This window comes from Macrobrachium rosenbergii, chromosome 44, assembly GCF_040412425.1.
Source record: "Macrobrachium rosenbergii isolate ZJJX-2024 chromosome 44, ASM4041242v1, whole genome shotgun sequence".
NCBI lineage: Eukaryota > Metazoa > Arthropoda > Malacostraca > Decapoda > Palaemonidae > Macrobrachium > Macrobrachium rosenbergii.
In genome coordinates, this window is record NC_089784.1 from 38,637,974 (window position 1) to 38,659,996 (window position 22,023).

General features: G+C 39.0%; 1 protein-coding gene and 1 pseudogene across 1 annotated transcript in view; both read left to right on the top strand.

Annotated features, from left to right (window-relative positions):
* LOC136829210 (decapping and exoribonuclease protein-like) overlaps nucleotides 1–792 on the top strand; it is a 35,387-nt pseudogene extending 34,595 nt beyond the window's left edge.
* The window catches only part of DNApol-alpha180 (DNA polymerase alpha catalytic subunit), a 309,561-nt gene that overhangs the window by 178,118 nt on the left and 109,420 nt on the right, over nucleotides 1–22,023 (top strand). The gene's annotated exons all lie outside the window — the stretch shown is intronic.

Sequence of the window (22,023 nt, forward strand, 5' to 3'; positions counted from 1 at the left end):
TAGAATGTTCATATTTATTGGTGGGGTATAGGGGAGGTTTGTATTAAAAAAGAGGAAATGGTGAAAACAATCAAATTGTAAAAATAATAAAAATGTGAAGAAAGAGCACAGGCCAGATGAGAGTGGACAGAACTCATTTTGTCTAGTAAAGCTGATGTGAAAATGTTAGACGATACATAATGATCATTGAAATTTACTGTTTAGTGAGTAAAGGCTTCAATAAGCAAATCAGGACTTGATGAAATAGCTGAACACAGATACAGTACTTGCTTTGTCATTGTGTATTTTATGGTTTTCTTCAAAACATAACCATTTAAAATTCTGGAACTGTTTTCTGTCATACCAAATTGAGTTACGCATATTTTAAATACTGACTTTTGGCAATCAGTTGTAATACTTATTGTAGTAGCCACTTTATTGTTCAAAAATAAAATATGATATTCTTCTCTTTACAGGCTCACTGGAAATCAAACATCATGATGAATTTTCTGGATAAATTTTTAACATTTGTAAAGCAACAAGTAATTGTTGATGACCCAACTGTTGTTTATAAGTTTGAGAGAGACACAGCAGGTGGTGATATAAGCTGTAAATATTTAGGTAAAGATTCTAATTGGTCAATTCTCCTGATTGGTATTATAAGGAGATGTTCAGGGCATGATAACAATTACTGTTTCATGTTCTTTGGTTTATGATTAATGATTCTCTTATGTATTTTCAAAAATTTTTGAAAGGAGCTTTCGATACAAAAGTATGAAGTATTGAAGCAATAGTACAAATGTTGTTGTAAGGCCTTATGAAAATATTTTTTTCTAGAAAACATAGTAAGATCAATTTTCTATATACTGATCCATAACCTGTAGCGCCATTTTATTTGCCATGAAATGTTTCCCAAACATTCTCTGAAATAGGGAGAAGACTGCCTGTCTCTTAATAGGTGAGCAGTGCACATGCCCTAAGAGGCCTAGTAAGTTTCATCTGTCTGCTCAGCACAGCCTTCGTCATAAGCCATTCACAGCTGGAAAATTGGCAGGAAAGAACACATAAGTAGCCTGTAAGTTATGTGTTTGTTTTAAGAAATTAATCTATGTAACTTGTGTTTCAGAAAAATTGCCACATCACAGTTGAGGTGTGGGATTATTAGAACTGTTAAATCTCCAAAATCCTAAATTGAGATACGTGAACCTACCTTGGTAGCAAAAGAGATCCCAGCCAAGTGTACAGCCTGTAGACTGGTGTTACAGAGTTCAAAGCATCTACAAAAATAGTAGATCTGTGGTTAACATGGCCCCTTGAGTATATGTCCTACATTTTTTTATGGTATCAGTTCATTTGGTTAAATAACTCACCCCATAAGTAAGACATATGATCAGCTGTGTTATCATTTGTAAATTGACTGCAAAAAGAATGTTGGCAAGTGTTAAAAAATTTTGGCAGCCCACTTATTTTGTTATTGTTTTCTGGCAAAGAAAACTTACACCATGAAAAAATTATCCCTATATCTAGCCTAAGTAAGAAAAGCACAACCTTACAATAATTTTCTAAGAAGGGATTAGAAAATCCACGACAAAGTTGGAGAATGAGTGTGCGTATACAGACAAACAAAGAATGAGCTGGATAGACAGCTGAGACGTTTCAGACCTTTATGACTCATATGCACTGCTCACCCATCAGAGACTGGCCCTTCTTCCTATTCTTTAGAAGACAGAGGAAATGGCAATATAAGTTAGAGGAAATGGCAATATAAGTTACAGTATAGGTTTGTTATTGAACATATGTTTGTAGTATTCTTCTATAGACATTTTATTTTCATTATTGAAAGATCCTAATTGTGTCATGAAATCATGAAAGGTAGCTTACAGGAACAAGGATATCCTTATCAGACACTCAGTGGTATCATTAGCTTTATACTATGGCAAAAATTAGGATTAAAATTGATATTTAAAATGGATGCTTGAATGTTACATAACAGTTTATATTTCATGTTTTTGATGAGAAATTTAATAAGGCATGTTTAGATTATTTAAAAAGGGTAAATAACACTGAGGCAGAGTTTGTTCACCACAGTATTGCAACGGTTGTGAATAAGGAAATAGTGTCTCTTTGATATTTATTTTTGCTGATAAATTTACTAAGAAATCAGTCATATTTATTATACTATCTTTCTTTTAGTCTGTGCTATCTTTAACACAATTTTTTTCACCATTTTTGAGACTGAAAAGCAGATGGTATTTTTAAATACACTAATAATTTCCAGTTTTGTCCTTTCATTGAGTGTTTCTGCATGTTGTAAGAATTTTGTATTTTCCTTTTGAATAAACAAAGAGGATTGCTAATAACTGATTGAACAAGTTGAACTTTACTAGAATCATTTTAATATAGCTTTTAAAGTGAAATTCAAAACCTCCCCAGCCAAATGTTTTATAGACTTTTGATTTTACATCACCACATCACCAAAAGTTCTTAACAGTGTTCATTTGATCCTCAGATGCATTTTACTCTGTCTGTTCCCATTAATATATTTCCACTTAACTGTTCAGTTTCTTTAAATTTCACCTCTTATTGCAAAAGAAAATGTTAGGGTCAGCCTTACTGGATACTTAAAATTTAAATCAATAATCTGCCTCAATTAATTTTTAATAATAATAATTTGTAATTTTTCTGGAATCTACATGCAGGAAGGTATAATTCTTAGAGAGAGAAAAACAGAAAAGTTAAAAAAATATGGCAATGTCACATTTACTGGAACAATTAAACTGACACAAGCTACACTACATAGAAAGAAGCAAAGTACCAAATAATATTGTGTATGCATGCATGCATTTTAGTCACAATGAACTTTTTCCACAAGTGAAACCTTTTAATGAAAAAAAAAAAAACTTTGTTTTCACATAACTTTGTTTTCACATAACATTCAATTAGGACAGCAGGGAAACTCATTTTAAGAATTCTACTGTAATTTACAAGAGAAAACAAAAACAGCTTAGGAGTAGCAGAAACAACTGGTTAAGCAGGAAATCAGACAGGCAGAATAGTCATTTGCAACAAAAATAGCATGCATAACTGCAATAAAATATGGCCAAAAAAAAAACAACAGCACTGTAGGCACAACAGAAAGTGAACAAGCTACCAGTACAGTTGCCATACACAAAAACACAATGAGAAGTTTGGAAAAGATCAATCTTTGTATGATCTTTATCCTAATTTCCTATGAGGTTGGCTGCTTGAGTCTTGAAATCATAATCCACAGAATTCTGTCTTGGGCATCTGTGTATTATACACCCAGTGATTTCATGCCTCTCTCTACAACATCCTGCCACCCAATTCACTGCCTACCTCTGATTCTTGTACCCTCCATACCCATACCATACACTTTCTTAACTAAAGCATCCTCATCCCTGCGAACCATACGACCATATCACCTCATCCTACTTTTCCTGGCTTTATCTATTACTTTACAAACACCCACCTTATTTTGTATTTGTTCACTTCAATTCTTTCCTGTAATGATGTTCCAAGGATCCATCTCAACTTTCTCATCTCTGCCATTTCCAAGGCTCCTTATCTTTCCTGCAGATTCCCTACATTTCTGCACCATACAGCAGCACTGGTAATGAGCACTGCTTTGTAGAACTAAACCGTAAGTCTTAAAGGAATCCTTTTGTCAAGGATCTGCCCAGAAACCTGTCTCCAGTTTGCCCAAGTTGCTTTAATTCTCTGCCATACTTCTATTCCCCATCCACCCTCTTCACTTATGACAGGACCCAAGTGCTTGAGCCTATTTGTTTGCTGTATTTCCTTGCTAGCTCTTGACCTTATATGTAGTTCCTCTCTTTCCCTTCTACTGCTTAGCATTACTTCTGTTTTTGCAGCGCTGACACTAAGTCCTTCTCTATCCAGTCACTCCTACCAAGCCCTGTACCTCTATTGCAATTCTCCTGTTTCTGCTGTAAAAAACAGGTCACCTGCAAACATAAATCCCATAGTGTATTTCCTCTCACATGCTCACTCAGCACATCCATTATGAATACAAAGAGGATGGGACTTAAAGGTGATCCTTAATGTAATCCAACCTTAACTCAACAGCATCTGCATCTGTCTTCCTGTATTTTGTCCTTCCTATCATTCTTACTCCCTTTTACATTAAGTGAACACCAGATGAAGCAGGTACTGCAGTCACACAAGGAATAACATGACATCTTAACCAATAATTCAGGAAGGACTTCATTAGGAGACCACTGTATATAAGTGATGGGAGAGCAGCCAGTCAGAGCAAAGATGTATCCTGCACCGTATGTTTACTAGGGAACTGATCGGGAAGAAGCCGAGATGCTCAAAATGGTAATCATGAAAAGGTCAACTTCTGCATAGTGTTTGCCAATAGTAATGCTAAGGGAGAAGGCTGGATCAAACAGTTCTGCATGGATTACCATCAACTTTATATATATATATATATATATATATATATATATATATATATATATATATATATATATATATATATATATATATGTTATATATATATACATATATATACATATATATACATATATATATATATATATATATATATATATATATATATATATATATATATATATATATATATATATATATATATATATACAGGCAGTCCCCGGTTTACGACGTGTTCCGGCTTACGGCGTTCCCGAGGTTACGGCGCTTTTCAAATATATTCATCAGAAATTATTTCCTGGCTTACGACGCGATGTTCGGGGTTACGACGCGTCGTGACGATCCGGGACGGAAGAAATATGGCCCCAAAACGGGCAGAATAATCATAATTTGAAGGTTTTTTTGATGTAAAACTCAATAATAATGCAGTTTACATCGTTTTCAATGCACCCAAAGCATTAAAAGTAAGGTTTTCTTATGATTTTGACGATTTTCGACGATTTTCCGGCTTACGACGATTTTCGGGTTACGACACGCTGCAAGAACGGAACCCCGCCGTAAAACCGGGGACTGCCTGTATATATATATAATTTTTTTTTATAGTGTAGTTGCTGTCTCGTCCTCAAAGGAGTTACCCCCCTTGGTGTGCCAGTGCTCCCATGGTGACTAGACTAGTATCAAAGAAATATTTTTCTAGCCTGGTCTTGTTAAGTATATCTTAGTTTAACCAGACCACTGAGCTGGTTAACAGCTCTCCTAGGGCTGGCCCGAAGGATTAGACTTATTTTTACGTGGCTAAGAACCTACTGGTTACCTAGCAACGGGACCTACAGCTTATTGTGGAATCCGAACCACATTATGACGAGAAATGAATTTCTATCACCAGAAATAAATTCCTCTAATTCCTCTTTGGCGGCTCGAGAGTCGAACGCTGGGCCAACAGCGTGCAGTCGAAAGCTCTACCACTCCTCCAAAGAGGAAGAGAGCCTGGTCTTGTAGCCGGGTATTGTGTCGTAATGAAAACACTATGACACGTGATAGAGTATAATGGACTCAAAGATAAGAGGGCATTTTCCCTTATCTTCAGCGAAGCTGAACCCAGTTTTTCCTACATCAAAACTGCAAGAAGTGACTATTGCGCTTGCGTGTCTGCCATCTTGTTTACGACCGGGCAGGCAAGAAGACCAGTTCCATTACCCTCTGCTAGCGCATGTGATACGCTTAAACCGTCAGTGCTCCTTACTGTTTTCAAGAGTATAAAGCAGCAAGTATTATGGAAACATCCAAACACGAAAGTTAAGTGCTTATTTTTAAACTCGAGTTCTAAAAAGAGTGATCCTCGACCTATCAACATTGAACAAGTACATGCTTTGCCAAAAGTTTCGGATGACTACCGCTGCCCAAGTACGTTCAGTCATTCCAAAAAGGAGTTGGACAGTTTCTATAGATCTGAAAGATGCATACTGGCACGCCCCTATTGCCGCTCCCTTTTCGCCCTTCCTAGGGATCCAGATAGGGAAAGAGATGCACAGGTTCAAAGTCATGCCCTTTGGACTAAACATTGCCCCAAGAATTTTTACAAAACTAGCAACGGTAGTCGTCCAGGAACTCAGGAAGGAAAGAATACAACTAATAGCTTACCTAGACGACTGGTTAATCTGGGGCCACAAGAAAAGAATGCCTAAAAACTTAAGAGCAGTGATCAACAGACTCCAGTCAAAAAAGGTTTCCTAATAAATTGAGAAAAATCCTGCCTCACACCCAGCAGACATTTTCAGTGGTTGGGACTGTGTTGGGATACTCTTCAGGGCCTGTTGTCTCTCCCCATCAAAACTCAGAACAGGATAAGGGAAGACCTCAAAAGGTTCCTAGACCAGCCCAGAGTTTCAAGACGGCAATTAAAACGCATGATGGGTCTACTGCAATTTGCATCCGTAATAGATCCAATACTCAGGTTGCAACTGAAAAACGTGAACAAATTTTGGCTGTCGCACGCAAGACAAAAGCTGCGAGACAGATCTCACCAAAAGAATAACAAAAGTTGGGGAGATACTTCGGCCTTGGACCCGGAAGGAATCTCTGGCGAAACAGGTCACCCTGACTCCTCCATCTGTAAGAGCGACAATACACACAGATGCCTCACTGACCGGTTGGGGAGGACATTGGGAGGATCATCAGGTGGCAGGGAGGTGGTCAGTTTCTCTGAGGAAGTGTCATATCAATTTCCTGGAACTGATGGCTGTCTTTTTGTCTCTCAAAAGACTCAAACCTCCAGAAGAGACACACATTCTGTTGGTTCTAGACAACACGATTGCAATGTCCTGCATCAAGAGATCGGGATCACGTTCACCTCCTCTCAACATGGTAATGCTTGCTATTCTTCGGATGGCACAAGTAAAGAAGTGGCACCTGTCTGCAATCCACCTCACAGGGTCTCTCACAATAATAGCAGACTCTCTATCGAGGAAAACGACAGCCTCAACGGAGTGAATGTTGGACAACCACTCTTTCCAAACAATAGCCAACATGCTTCCATAACCGGAAGTGGACCTGCTCGCCACATACGAGAACCACAAACTTCCAGTATATGTATCTCGAACTTGGACAATCAAGCAATAGCAAGAGATGCCTTCCTACAAGACTGGAACTATTGGAAGATGATATATCTTTTTCTGCCATTGTCCCAGATTTCGAAGGTTTTAAGCAAACTCCTAACCTTCAAAGGAACAGCTTACTTAATAGCCCCAAATTGGCCAGACAGACATTGGTTCCTATCACTTCAACAGTGGGCGAAAAGATCAATTCCACTGTCGTCTGCTGTACTATCCCAGAAAGTAGGAGGAAAAATTATATACGCATCCTCCTTTCTGAGCTGAGACCTTCACGTGTGGATTTTTTAAACATTATCTACCGTGAAAACTACTCTCACAACGTTGCTAGGTACCTAGTGCAAAAGTTACGGACGTCATCTATCCGAAAATACCAGTCCGTATGGAAGATATGGTTAGATTATATCCATACTGAGAGCCCAGTTGAAATTTCTATAGAAACACTTTTAAATTTTATGATATATCTTTTTGAAGACAAACGCCTTTATGTTACAACAATCATGTCATACAAGACAGCATTATCAGAACCCTTGCTTTATGGATTCGGGATTGACCTTCTACGGTCTTTTGCTCTACAAAGACCTGCTCCTGAAAGACTCCCAATTACTTGGTCCCTGAACAAGGTACTTGGACTTCTATCTACTCCTCAGTTCAGTGGACCCAATACAACCGCAACTCACAAACTACAAAAGGCGATCTTCCTAATTGCATTAGCTTCAGGGGCCCATATTAGTGAACTGGGCTCTCTTCGGTGGGGACGATACATCACACAAACTGTTGATAATCATGTATTATTGTCCCCAGGTCCATCATTCCTGGCCAAGAATGAGGATCCTTTAAAATGGAAATCTATTCTTATAAGGAAACTTAATTTAGTAGACAAAACATTATGCCCAGTTCAAGCACTTAAGGGTTACCTAGAGGTCACGGCAAACATCCCAGAAGGTCCAATTTTCCTACACCCTAGCAAGAATAAACCACTCCCTCTATAAAGGCTAAGAATAATTTTAGTGTCCCTAATCAAAAGAGCAAACCCACACTCCTTTCCCAGGTCACATGACATAAGAAAAGTAAGCACATCATTGGCCTTCTTCAGAAATGTCTCCTTTGAAGAAGTCTCTGAAAGTACAGGGTGGGCATCAGAGACAGTGTTCTTAAAACATTACTGCCATGAGCTCAAACAAATTCGTCTGCACTGCATGTCAGTAGGTGGAATGGTTAGTCCCGACCCCATAGGCTCTACAGCAGAAAACCAGGGGTCTTCCTAACGGGTGAGTATGCTGACTATTGCTGGGAAAGATACGAAAAGACTGTAACCACACTCCAGCATACTTAGGTAAGTCACTACAGAACTTCACCCTAAAAATACAAGTTCTTGTTTAGTTTCTTGTTTCTTGTTTCCAAAACCCCACAAGGTTTTTTAAAATAAGGAATGGGGCTTGAAACTAGTGGCTTGACCTTGGCCCATAAATGTTTTGGATTGTTTGGAATTTAAATTTTAAGAGCTTAAGCCTTTTGTCACCTGTCAATTTCTTTTGTAAAGCTCCTTTGAGGACGAGACAGCGACTACGCTATCAAAAACAGGTTTTGACGTAGAAAAATCTATTTTTGGTAGTCACTGTTGAGTCTCAAAACCTCCCACTTCCCTGACAAAAGGCATGGGATTTGGGCAAGGGATAATCCTACATTGACCAGCAGAGAGTAATGGAACTGGTCTTTTTTGCCTGCCCGGTCGTAAACAAGATGGCAGACGCGCATGCTATAATAGTCATTTCTTGCAGTTTTGATGTAGGAAAAACTGGGTTCAGCTTTGCTGAAGATAAGGGAAAATGCCCTCTTATCTTTGAGTCCATTATACTCTATCAAGTGTCATAGTGTTTTCATTACGACACAATACCTGGCTACAAGACCAGGCTAGAAAAATATTTCTTTGATACTAGTCTAGTCACCATGGGAGCACTGGCACACCATGGGGTAACTCCTTTGAGGACTCAACAGCTACTACCAAAAATATATATATATATATACAGTATATATACACTTATATATATATATATATATATATATATATATATATATATATATATATATATATATATATATATATATATATATATATATATATATATATATATATATATATATATATATATATATATATATAGTCATACTGAACTTACACTTATTTAGGTTCCAGAACCCCTTATGCAGGGGGTGAATTTTCGCATAAGTTTGGCATGGTCTCTAAAAATGCCAATAAATGCTTATTTCTAAAGTTTAAACACTAAATATGACCCTAATCATACTCCCAAATTATTAGTTAACTTTTAAATGGAATTAAAGTTACTGTAATTTCATTTAAAAGTTAGCTTAATACATTGCCCTTAAAAAAGAGAAATAAATGGTTTACATAAAAATTGAGAGTTGTAAGAGAATTTCTCTCTCTCCCCTTCCAACCGATCTATTTTTAGAATCATCTCAACCTCTTTTTAGCAACTTTTTTATTCTGTGTCTCTTTCTCTTTGTTCTGAAATGCTTTTTCATGAACAAACAATGTTTTATATTTTGACTAATACAACTCTTAGTTATTATGTCTATGTTTAGAACGTATTTGCAACACTAGTGCATTTAAACTTCAGAGACGACAGGTCAAATTAGATAAATTTAAACTATCTACTGTACAGGTAAAGATGTACAGAGAATTAATAAGTTATAAAAATGTGTGAGCGCTAACTATGAGAGAGAGAGAGAGAGAGAGAGAGAGAGAGAGAGAGAGAGAGAGAGAGAGAGAGAGAGAGAGAGAACCAACACGAACGGTAAAGAATCGCCTGGTTCAAGGGTTGTCCTTACTTAAGAGAGTGAAATTATTTATCAGTTATTACGGAGACTGAGAGAATAACATAAGAGAGAGAGAGAGAGAGAGAGAGAGAGAGAGATTGTCCTTACTTGAAATGTCAAGTTATATTATTTATGAATTACAGTATTACGGAGAGAGAGAGAGAGTTAGCTTAATACATTACCCTTAAAAATGAAATAAATGGTTGACTTAAGAATATAGTGTGACTCTCTCCCCATTCCACCAATCTATTTTTAGAAGTCTTCAACCCTGCTTTTACAAACTTTTTTTATTCTGTCACTTTCTCTTTGTTCTGAAATGCTCTATGTCTCTATGTATTAGAACTACAAAGATTTACAGTTTGTAAACAGTACAGGTAAAATTAGATAAATTCAAAATTATCTACTGTACAGTTAAAGACATACAGAGAAACAGTGCTGTAATACGTAGGGTTGGCTAACTTCGAACGAGAGAGATAACAGTTGTCCTTACTTAAGAGAGTGAAATTTTTTATGAATTATTATGACACAGAAAGAGAGAGAGAGAGAGAGAGAGAGAGAGAGAGAGAGAGAGAGAGAGAGAGAGAGAGAGAGAGAGAGAGAGAATTACAAGAAAATTTGACCACTGATTAGCAACACTCTCATTCTTGTCATGTTAAATGACATGTCTGACAGCTTTTGCCTTCCACCTTCTTACAAAAGATGAGGGAATAATTTGTTTGTTCAAGATAATACAAATTTTGTATTACAGTTTTATTATCATTATTATTATTATTATTATTATTATTATTATTATTATTAATATTTGAAAATTAGTACATATTATTACTTTAAGTTTATCATATAAATAAACATACCTGTTTACATGTACCATAAAAATTCATCTCACTAAAAGAAAGACAGAGAGAGAGAGAGAGAGAGAGAGAGAATTATTACTTTTAATAATATTTAATGTTATTTAATTTACACATAAAAGCTTGAAAACTTATAAATTACATAAAAAAATTAAACAAACACTTGCTGGGTTTCTCAGTGTACGGAAATGTTCGCGTGTCTGTGAAAAACTCGTGTATGACCATTAGTTAGGTTCCAATAAAAATTTGTGTGTCTGTGAATTTGTGCAACTCGGATCACAAGAAGTTCGAGGTATTACTGTATATATATATATATATATATATATATATATATATATATATATATATATATATATATATACATATATATATATATATAATATACATACATACATACATATACACATATATGTATACAGGCAGTCCCTGGTTTCTGAAGGTCCGAGCATAACGCTTTTCAAATATATTCATCAGAAATTATTTCCGGTTTACGACGCATGTTCGGGGTTACCATGCATCATATGCCGATCTGACTGAATAAAATATGGCTCCAAAACGGCAGAATAATCAAAATTTGGAGGTTTTTTGATGAAAAACTCAATAAAAATGCAGTTTACATCGTTTTCATTACACCCAAAGCATTAAAAGTAAGGTTTTCTTAAGATTTTTGACGATTTTCAGTTTACGACGAGCAGAAAAACGGAACCCCCGTATATACATAAAAACTAGGGACTGCCTGTATGTATGTATATATATATATATATATATATATATATATATATATATATATATATATATATATATATACATACATATACAGTATATATACATGTATATATATACATTATATATATATATATATATATATATATATTATATATATATATATATATATATATATATATATATATATATATATATATATATATATATATATATATATATATATATATATATATATATATTTTTACGTATTTCCTGGGTTTATGGTATTTACAGGTCGGCAACGAAACTTTATTTAATTGGCCTTGGAGTTCTGACTTTATTTAGCGTGAAAGGGAAATCGTAAACAAATAAGAAAAAGGGGAGAATTTAGGAGCGGAAGGCTTTACTTCATAAGGAAATGTTACGTAAACACTTGGGATAAATTAAAGAATTATATTTACAAAAGCAAGCATTTGAAGGGAAAATGGATAAGTAACTTGATAAAGGGCTTGCAATGCCTGAAGATCCTTCTACTGGAGTCTTGATTAAAGGCAAGGCACAATTCAAGATGAGTCCACTGCGAATAGGTCCTGATGCAAGAGAGATTTACACATTACTCGCCAGTAAAGGAACAATATAACACCGAATATGACTAGAGTTGCGCTGAGGGTGCCAAAGACTCGAGGAATGAATGACCACTTTACACTCGAACACAGGACACTGGAAATGGCACTGGATAAACTGGCACAAGGACAGAAGTGAAATGCTGGTACAAGCTGGTATTAGCCTTTAGAAAGGCCGTTTAAGAAGATTAGTTGGGCTAAGCTTCTAAGGGAGTGGCATTAAGTCTCCTTCTGGCCCCTTTATCTGTGTTATCTCAATATCTGTTCCAGGTAAAAAAAGGACAGATCGGAATGTTGATAACCGGGCTCTGATTTCTAAGTCAAATATGATCAGCCATATGGTTCTCAATAAACAAAGGGTAAATTAGGTGGGGGGGGGGAGGCACGTTGTGCACAACTTCTGGTTGATTATAATAGCTCCCCACTGAAGATAACATACAAGCCTTCATTCGGGCTTGTATGCTGATATCCAAGAAGTCGGCACAGCTGATATACTTTTACTCTTCTCCCAACAAGAAATGGAAAAACTTTTAATTTACTCTATCCCCACGCAAAATGGAAAATACTTCCAACACATTAATACTAAACTACTTTAACATGGCCCATTAATTTCTTCAAAGTTACGGTATACTTTACTTTAAGATTACAAGGACAAGATAATTTTGAGGCAGGAGACAAAATTTAAGAATTAATTTCCTTAATTCTAAATCAACAAGGCATGCAGTTAGTACAGTATGCCTTGAAGAGGCTGTGTAAATGATAAAACAGCGTTTATTTTTGTAAATGACATCCCCTTTACGTGATATTGTACTGACGATACATAATTCGCCAATTCGACAGCTGACGGCTGACCCTCACACTGACAGTGGTGGGCGAGCGAGAGTATTTGCGAGTTTTAATTTGCTAACTTTAAACCACACTAATTATATGCGTCTACTGCCCAAAGCTCGAGTACGGGCTATAAATAGATACTCGCTCAATGTTATGACGGGATGAGCAGACAAAAGGCGAGGGGTCTGGGACAAAACAGAGTTCTTAGAAGGAAGGGAAAAAAATAATAATAACAAAAGGAAAAATTAACAGGATGTTACAAATGAAAACGTGACCGCATACGAAAGGAGGAACACGTCTCTTGGATTTTACGAAAGGGGCATTTAAAATCACAAGGACAAGAGTCTATGACTCGCGATTCATTAAAAGAGAAAAATAAATGAATAACTAAAAGAGTAAATGATGTTGGCAGAATAGAGTGAGGTATTTTTTGTGTTATGTGGGAATTTATCGTCCTTCACCTATAAATTACAGCCCAGACTATCCCTCAGCCCCAGGGCTGGAAAAGTGAACCTGAAGGGCACGACTCCTTCAGGAAGAGTTGACACGCATGCCCTGTGCCAAGGTAGGGGTGCAAGGCGTGCCACTTCCCACTCTGTTATTCTCAATGATTCATGCAGTTTGAGGGGAATGGTATCCCGTATTTAATTGCCTCTTGTGGTGATAACTGAAGAAAAAGATTAATAGAAAATGATAAGAGATAGAAGTTCCAGAGGAACGGAAGAAGATAGTAGAATGCCTTGACATCCTCTTCTGGATTAGAGGTGCCAAGACCTTCAAAAGATGAAATGGTGGCACAGGTACCAGGGGAGCTCTAGAGCTCGTTGTAAACTACCAGGAAATTCCTATGCCCGTGGTAATTCCGCCACGAACCTTCTCCTATGGGACAGTCGCCCAGCCGGGGAAGCGGAGGGCCTGAGACCGGAGGGCAGCATGGAGTGCCACCTGGGCCAGCTGCTGCGACAGCTGACGCAGGAGTTTTCCGTGCTGGTCCTACCATGATCCGTCGCAGCTCTTGTAGTTCACCAGCCAAGTGAGAGATGGCAGAATCCTAACTTGCAATTGTGTCAGTGACGGACTGAGGCAGAGAGGAGGCGGTCAGGGGCGGCGTGAGCGGCTCGCACGTATCAATGACCAGCTCAGGCACGGGTTGCGAGGCCGCACCTTCAGGTGAGCTTCTGCTGTGGTCGAGAGGAACCGTCTCTCTTACCGAAGCTGGTAGCGGTGCCAGGCCGGGAAGAGAGGGGGTCCTGAGTTGGATCCCTTGAATGGAGATCGGGTGGTGCTCTGGCGCTGGCACTAGGGCAGAGTCAGGCACTATTGGAGGTTTCTTGTGCTCGTCGGTCAGGACAGACGGAGCTTGGCACTGCTCAGTGCATACAAGTGGTACTGGCAGGCATTTGGCATCTCCGGGAGGGAGATCTGATTGGGGCCCTGGCGCTGGCACTGAGGCAGGGCCGGGCACTGGAATTGGATCGGGAACCGATCGAGGGGGCCACTGTACATCGTACTCAGGTGGCACTGGTAGGGACTGCACGTCCTCCTGGTACCCAGGGGGCGCCAGTCTTGACTGAGGGAGAAGCGGGGAGGATTACTCATGCCCGAGGAATGAGTTGGGGAATGTGGACCCCTGGATTGTCGTGATTTCTGTGGGGACTGAAAGTCCTGTCCCAGGATGACGCCATAGCCTCCGGGGAGATGGCTTGCTACTGCAAGATTGCAAATTTTTGATTGTTGAGGTCTTGTGACTCTCAATTGGACCGTAGGGAGTATCATTTTAAATTGATTTACTCCTCGATCGTGACGAGTTTTCGTCTATTGACGATAGCTCCATAGGGAACTCTGTCCTTTCATATGAGGGAGATTTGCGCGCCCGAGTCCTCGAATGCAGTGACTCGGCGCGACGGGAAGGCTACTCGATCCTGTTTCTGGAAAAACTCCCCTTGAGCAACAAGCCTGTTTTATTGATGACCTACTCGTCAAACACTGAGAAGTTTTCAGCCCTCTTCCAAGAAGTGACCGCTCTCCTTGTAAAAAAGCAATCGAGCTAGTCGAGGACACCTCATCTCTGGGGTCCTACAATCGACTGTTTGTAGTCCCCAAAGCATCGGGGGGCTGGAGGCCAGTCCTGGATGTAAGTGCCCTGAACTTTTGCGTACAGAAAACAAAATTCAAGATGGAGATGTCTCAGTCCGTCCTTGCATCCATTCGTCTGGTAGATTGGATGGTCTCAATAGACACGAAAGATGCCTACTTCCATGTCCCAATTCATCAGGATTCGAGGAAGATTTAAGGTTTGTGTTTCAGTGCAAAGTGTACCAGTTCAGAGTCCTTTGCTTCGGTTTATCGACAGCCCCACAGGTATTCACGCGTGTTCTTGCCCCAGTGGCAAAATGGTTACATCTGATGGGAGTCAACGTTTCGTTGTATCTCGACGATTGGCTTATTCACTCCCAGCCGAAGGAAAAATGTGCGGAGGACCTTCACAAGACCCTTCTTCTCACCCAGGGTTTGGACCTCTTGTTGAATTTCCAAAAATCTCAACTGAATCCTTCTCAGGAGATAGCTTATTTGGGGATGAGGATAAACTCTCGGAGTTTTCAGTTTTTTCTCTCCCCCCAAAGGATAAATGCCTGCCTTCAGAAGATGAACAAATTTCCCACCCTTCAGTCCTGTTCTGCAAACAGTTGGATGAGCCTGTTGGGGACTCTCTCATCCATGGAGCAGTTCATGTCCCTAGGAAGGCTTCATACGAGAAACTTAAAGTTCTCTCTGAAAGTCAGCTGGAACAGGAAAAAGCATCCGGATTCTTTCGTTTTTCCAATAACGAAGAAAATAAAAGATCTTGCTTGGTGGAATTCAAGAGACAAGCCCCCTCAAGAAGTCACTTCTCCATCCCTGAACCCGACCCTGGTGTTTCATTCAAGGCCGCGTCAGCACTGGGCTGGGAGCCCTCCAAAGGGGAGACAAAAGTTTCAGGCCTGTGGACTTGGAACAGATAAGGTAGCACATCAACATGAAGGAATTGATGGCTGTTCACTGGGGATTGCAAGTGTTTGCATCGGAGGTGTCCGGGAAGACAGTGTCCGTCTATTTGGACAACACCACGGCTCTATCTTATATAAGAAAGTAAGGGGAAACTCATTCTTTCTCCCTTTGCCAAGCAGCAAGACCTCATTTGGGCGGATCAGAGTCGAACCCAGATCTTAACCAGGTTCATTCAAGGGAAATGCAATGTTTTAGCAGACGAACTCAGCCGTCGAAGACAAGTTCTCCCCACGGAGTGGACTCTAGACCCTCTAGTTTGCATAGAGTTGTGGAAGCTGTGGGGAAGACCGATTCTAGATCTGTTTGCGACCACAAAAAATCATGGTCTCCCACTGCATTGTTTGCCAGCGCCAGATCCACAAGCTTGAGCGACGGACGCGATACTTCTGGATTGGTCGAATATGGATCTTTACGCCTTTCCCCCATTCAAGATGGTGAGAGAAGTGTTAAACAAGTTCCGAAATCATCGGAATGTAATGATGACATTAGTAGCCCCATTCTGGCCAGCCGAGAATGGTTCCCAGATTTGCTGGAGCTTCTTGTAGATTTTCCAAGACTATTACCTCAAAAACCCAGTCTACTCAGACAACCACATTTCAGAAGGTTCCATCAAGGACTCTCCACTCTGGCTCTGACCGCATTCAGACTGTCTTCAGATTGGTGCGAGCGAAAGGATTTTCAAATGCAGTTACAGACGCTCTTGCTCATTGTAAACGACTTTCCTCGAGCAAAGTTTACCAAGCCAAGTGGACAGTCTTCCGTGACTGGTGCAGGAGAAACAACATCTCGTCTTCTAAGACGTCTATAGCGGAAATCGGTGATTTCCTTCTATATTTGAAGTCTACCAGGAACCTTTCCACCTCAGCCATTAAAGGATACAAAGCAATGTTGAGCTCTGTTTTTAGACATAGAGGTTTAGATCTCTCATCTAATAAGGACAACTCTGAGTCTTATCAAGTCGTTTGATCGGTAAGCAAAAGAAGATAGGCAGTAGCCTGGAATTTAGACATGGTACTGAAGTGGCTGTTGCAACCACGCTTTGAACCTTGCAATCTCTCTCCTTAAGGGACCTTACTAGGAAAACTCTGTTCCTAGTAGCATTAGCGACTGCCAAGAGAGTCAGTGAGCTTCACTTTGGATAAAGTTGGTCTCTTTCAAAGGTAATGCAATCTGCTCATTTACCATAGGATTCTTAGCAAGTCCCTGCCAACCTGGCCTCCTTCATTCGTTATTAAAGGAAGAAGTTTAATAGATATCCCTGGAGTCCGGACGAGCGAAAGAACCGTTGCCCTGTAAAGACTTGGTAAAGATACTATTTACTGAGAACAGAAAGATCAGTGGGCCATCGAGCAACACGGTGCTCAATTAAGGATCCTTCGTAACTGAAAAATGCCTTGGCATTTTCATTAGAACTAATTCTAGAAGCACACTCACAAATTGACGAAGATATGTTGCCCATAGTGAAAGTCAAAGTGCATGAAGTAAGGGCAGTTGCCACGTCCCTGGCTTTTAGGCATAATTTGTCTATTGCCTCTATCATTCAAACAACGTTTTGGAAATGCAAATCGGTTTTGCAACTCATTATTTGTGTGACATTGAGACTGTCTATGAAAATTGCTGTACCTTGGGTCCTACAGGTAGTCCCTGGTTTACGACGGGGGTTCCGTTTTTACGCCGCGTTGTAAACCGAAAATCGTCGTAAACCGAAAAATCGTTGAAAATCGTCAAAAATCATAAGAAAACCTTACTTTTAATGCTTTGGGTGCATTGAAAACGATGTAAACTGCATTTTTATTGAGTTTTTCTTAAAAAAAAACTCCAAATTATGATTATTCTGCCATTTTGGAGCCATATTTCTTCCGTCGGATCGGCGTATGACCAGCGTTGTAACCCCGGAACATGCATTAATAAACCGAAATATTCTGATGAATATATTTGAAATCGTGTGCTGGTTTCTCCGTAAGCCGGACCACGCCGTAAACGGGGACACCTGTATTTCGATTGCACTGGTATGGTGTTGGGAGAAGGAGTGTAGGAAGGCTTCCTTCATCCTCCCTATTTTTTGGCCTTGATTCATGGTATCGAGTCGTAGGGGAGCATGGGGCTACTTGGTATTTGGAGTGCTCACCAGTTTTTATCCACAGTGGTTGAATAATGGTATGCTGTAATGTTTGGCTATAGGCAATTGTGTTTTGTTTTATTTATTCTCTGGTTGTGTTTTTCTGGTACGGTGCCCAGGGCAGGGAAGAACTGATAATTCTTTGTATGCAATCGGACACTCCTTTTCAACAAAGGAATCCCCCTGTGTAGCAGGCGACTCCTGGCTGCACCGCCATGCCGCTATATTTTGAGGTGAGCGCCATCCAGAGGTAGTACTTTCCTGTAGCAGCTCTCTCAACAGGGAAGGGACCAGCAAGCATTTTGGCTAATGCTAGCAATAATTCTATTTCTTCACATTACTAATTTTAATGTATTAGGATAGATAACCCATGCATCCCACCTCCTATAATGTGGGATTCAGCTATGTAATTACTTGGTAAGTAGCTTATATAATAATGACATTTTTATAATAAAATAAAGTTTTATTTATACTTACCAAGTAATTACATGATAAAAGCCCTCCCTCCCTCCCCTCGCATGGTTGGAAGGCATTAACGTATTGAGCTCGTTTGCTAAGCTGGTTCCTCTCTTACCCCGAAAGTGGTCAGGGTCACTCGCCTAGCCAAAACAAAGTAGCGCTACTGCGAATTTCAAAATTCTAGCTGCTGGTTAATAGAAACTAATAGCTATGTAATTACTTGGTAAGTATATAAAACTTTATTTTATTATAAATATGTCATTTTTAATCCTTTGGGTGTCTTGAAACAATGTATCCTGCATTTTTATTGAGTTTTTCAACAAAAAAACCTCCAAATTTTTACTATTCTGCCATTTTGGAGTCATATTTCTTCTGTCAGTTGGTACTTTTAATGATTGTAGTAAACTGGAACCTTTTTGTAACCCATGAAATAATTTTGATGAATATATTTGAAGAGTGCCGTAAACTCAGAACTTTGTAAGCTGAGCCCGTCGTAACCCGGAGACTGCCTGCATATTGGGAACTACAGAAGTGTCCCCCATTAAAAACAGTTAATACTAACTAGCGTCTATGCTGTAACATTTTATATCACTACAGGGCTGCCATTATGCAAGACCCTCAGCTGAAATGTTCATAGCAAATTACTCAGTTTGCTTTTTGCCAATTAGTACCGCCCATACCCTGCCATGAGCATAGTCCTTGTGATGATGAAACAGCTCGTTTTAAGTTGTCTCAATGGGTCCTAAGGTTCAGTAGGGGTGAGGAAGGGAGATTATATCTTTCTGGCAGAACTCGGCGCAGATGTTATTGCTCTGGAAAGAACATGATCTATGTTGGAAGCCAAAACACGAACATCAGTCCCAAGTACTCCCAGGTTAACCCATGGAGGAAGTGAGGATCTTTACATGGAATTTGACATTCTTACTAAGAAATATGAGTGGACATTGCCACTGAAATGGCCCCTGCTGAACCCAGAAGGATCAGGGACACAAATTTTAGCTAGCCATAGGAGAAACCTTCCAGAAGGAATTCCATTTCCCCATGCGGCTATCAATGCAGAAGAGGATCTTCCCCCCAAAAGGGGCATTAGGATCCACCTAACTCTGACTGAAATAACTACATTTTTGGAGGGGTATAGTAACTTACCCAAGACTTCTGCCCCTTGGTCAACAGGCAGTTACAGTTCAGGTGTTGAAGCTCAGATTGCGCAAGCTCCCCCAAAAGGGATACATAGTTTGCGGCATTTGATCAACTCCATAAGGAAATTATGAGTAACATCAAAGATATCCTTGCCACAGAATGGCAGTCTGCGAGGACATTAGCATGATTCCGAAAAAGGAAATTAAGTTAGTCATGCGTCCCAAAATTAACAAAACTACCATCCAATAACCGAAAAGTGAGTGAATACCAATGTTGCCCAAACAGGTCTAATATTAGAGTTCCAACTGAAAACAACAGAATGGTCAGTTCGGAATGCAAAACTTCAGATCAAAGAAACGCAACAGGGGCTCAATATCACCCCTGATGATACTGATAATCCTTGGCGAGATGCCTCAGTGGCCGTTTTCTCTCCTATGGTAGGTATCAGTGTGAGAAAACTATGATTGAAGTTGTCCATGTAGAATTTAGAGACAGAGGGCAGCATTCCTATTACAGAATGTTTTCATTTACCTTCATCAGACATGGAGCTCCCTTTACCAGATCAATGCAAAATGGATCTCTACTTCCATTTTGAATAAGACCCAAGTTGCTCACCAAGTAGCCCCAGCCTTCTGTCCCTTCACTTTCAAAATAATTATTAATCATGTGAAGGCAGATTTTCAGAATATTGTAGTGACTAAAAAATGAGAGACAATGGCAGAATTAAAACCATTTGCCATGGTCATGCCAGTTTCAGGAAATTCAGCCAAGGAATGGGCAGTGCTACAACACCCTTTTGAAAAGGAAAAAGCTCCCTGTAGATATAGCTACACTTGCGGTTTGAGACCCTATGAAGAATCTCAAGGGGACAGTCGACATAATTTCATACCAGGATCCCTCCTTATAGTCCATGAGCCAGACCCTTAGATTTTGAAAATCAAATTAGGGGAGTTTCGCTGTGATTTTCAGATAGCTACAAGTACTTAGGATTGGAAAATATATGATAGCCCTGAATATATACTGGCTAAATCATATCACATGAGCATTTGCTGTACTAAAATAATTGCAAGACAATCAAAGGATGGAAAAGAAATTCTTCTGCATTTAAATGTTTGTCTGTCATTGATAAATGGCCAAAACTGACCAATAATAATAAAAGCTGTATTGTCTTTTAAGAATCATTATTCCAAATCATTATTCCAAGTGATGGTATAATGACTTCAGTTGATTAAAAATTAATTTAATTTAAATATTTTAATCAAAAACTCATTTTATTTGAATTTAGTTTCTCATTTTCTTTCTGTTTTTACTATTTCTCGTTTCTTTCTTCCACAGGTGAAAACTAGGTGTTGTTCAATATATATTAATCATGACGGGTATAAATATTGTGGTTACTGAAGAAGAAAAGTGTATTTTACACAGATGTTCAAATAAAGTTGATAAGAATGAAAAACTAGCTGAACTTTTAAGTGCTGAGTCTTGGCAAACTTTACTAAAAGCTGCCACCTTAGGAAACTATGAACCTGTCTTAGCCCTATCTACAGGCTTAAATGATAATGAATTTCCTTATTAAACGACCAAGGAGTGTAAAAACACCCTGGACCATTACTTCAGGCAGTCTGCATAGTCTGTTAAAAAGACAAAATGGTGGAAGGGATCATATCACGAGAGAAATTAGTAAAGGCTGCACAATTGCAATGGATGATACTCTTCGAAAATATACTATCAATCGTGGGTGTGCAAGATTATGGCACTGACCTGTAGACATGGTAGCTGTAAGCTCACCATCACAGATCTGGTTACAGAAATTATACCAGATCTACCAGTAAAAATAAAGAACTAGAAGCTTCCAAAGAAAACCATAAGCTTTATAGTGAAGTAGAACATGATTTGTATGATGATTTAATTAAATGTATAAAAACATCCGTCATCCCAAAGCAACAAATTGTTCCCCCTCTCATCCTTGACAGATAATCTTCAGTTATCTGTCCAGATGTCAGAAACAAATACCTTTGGATGCATACCAATAGATCAAGCCATAGAAGAAACAATAAATAAAGATAACAAACAATGGGAGGTACCTTTATTACGATGCTGGTAGTTCAAGTTCTCTTCACTGACCTGCTTACAACAAGAACGGAATATGATGAACCTGCAGTATCGTTAAAAACTGGATCGATCCTTTTGGAGAAGAAAATGAATTATTAATCATCTGTACAGGAAAAATAGTAACTGCTGAAGTTGAGACAGACTTAATGAATGTACTTAAAATTGGGGAAAATCAACATGAAATCTTTAGGAAGGAGAGACTAGAAAGCATCCCTCCTACAAAGAAATTTAATGACTGTGTGACGCAGTGTAAACTTAAAACATTCACTTTAGTG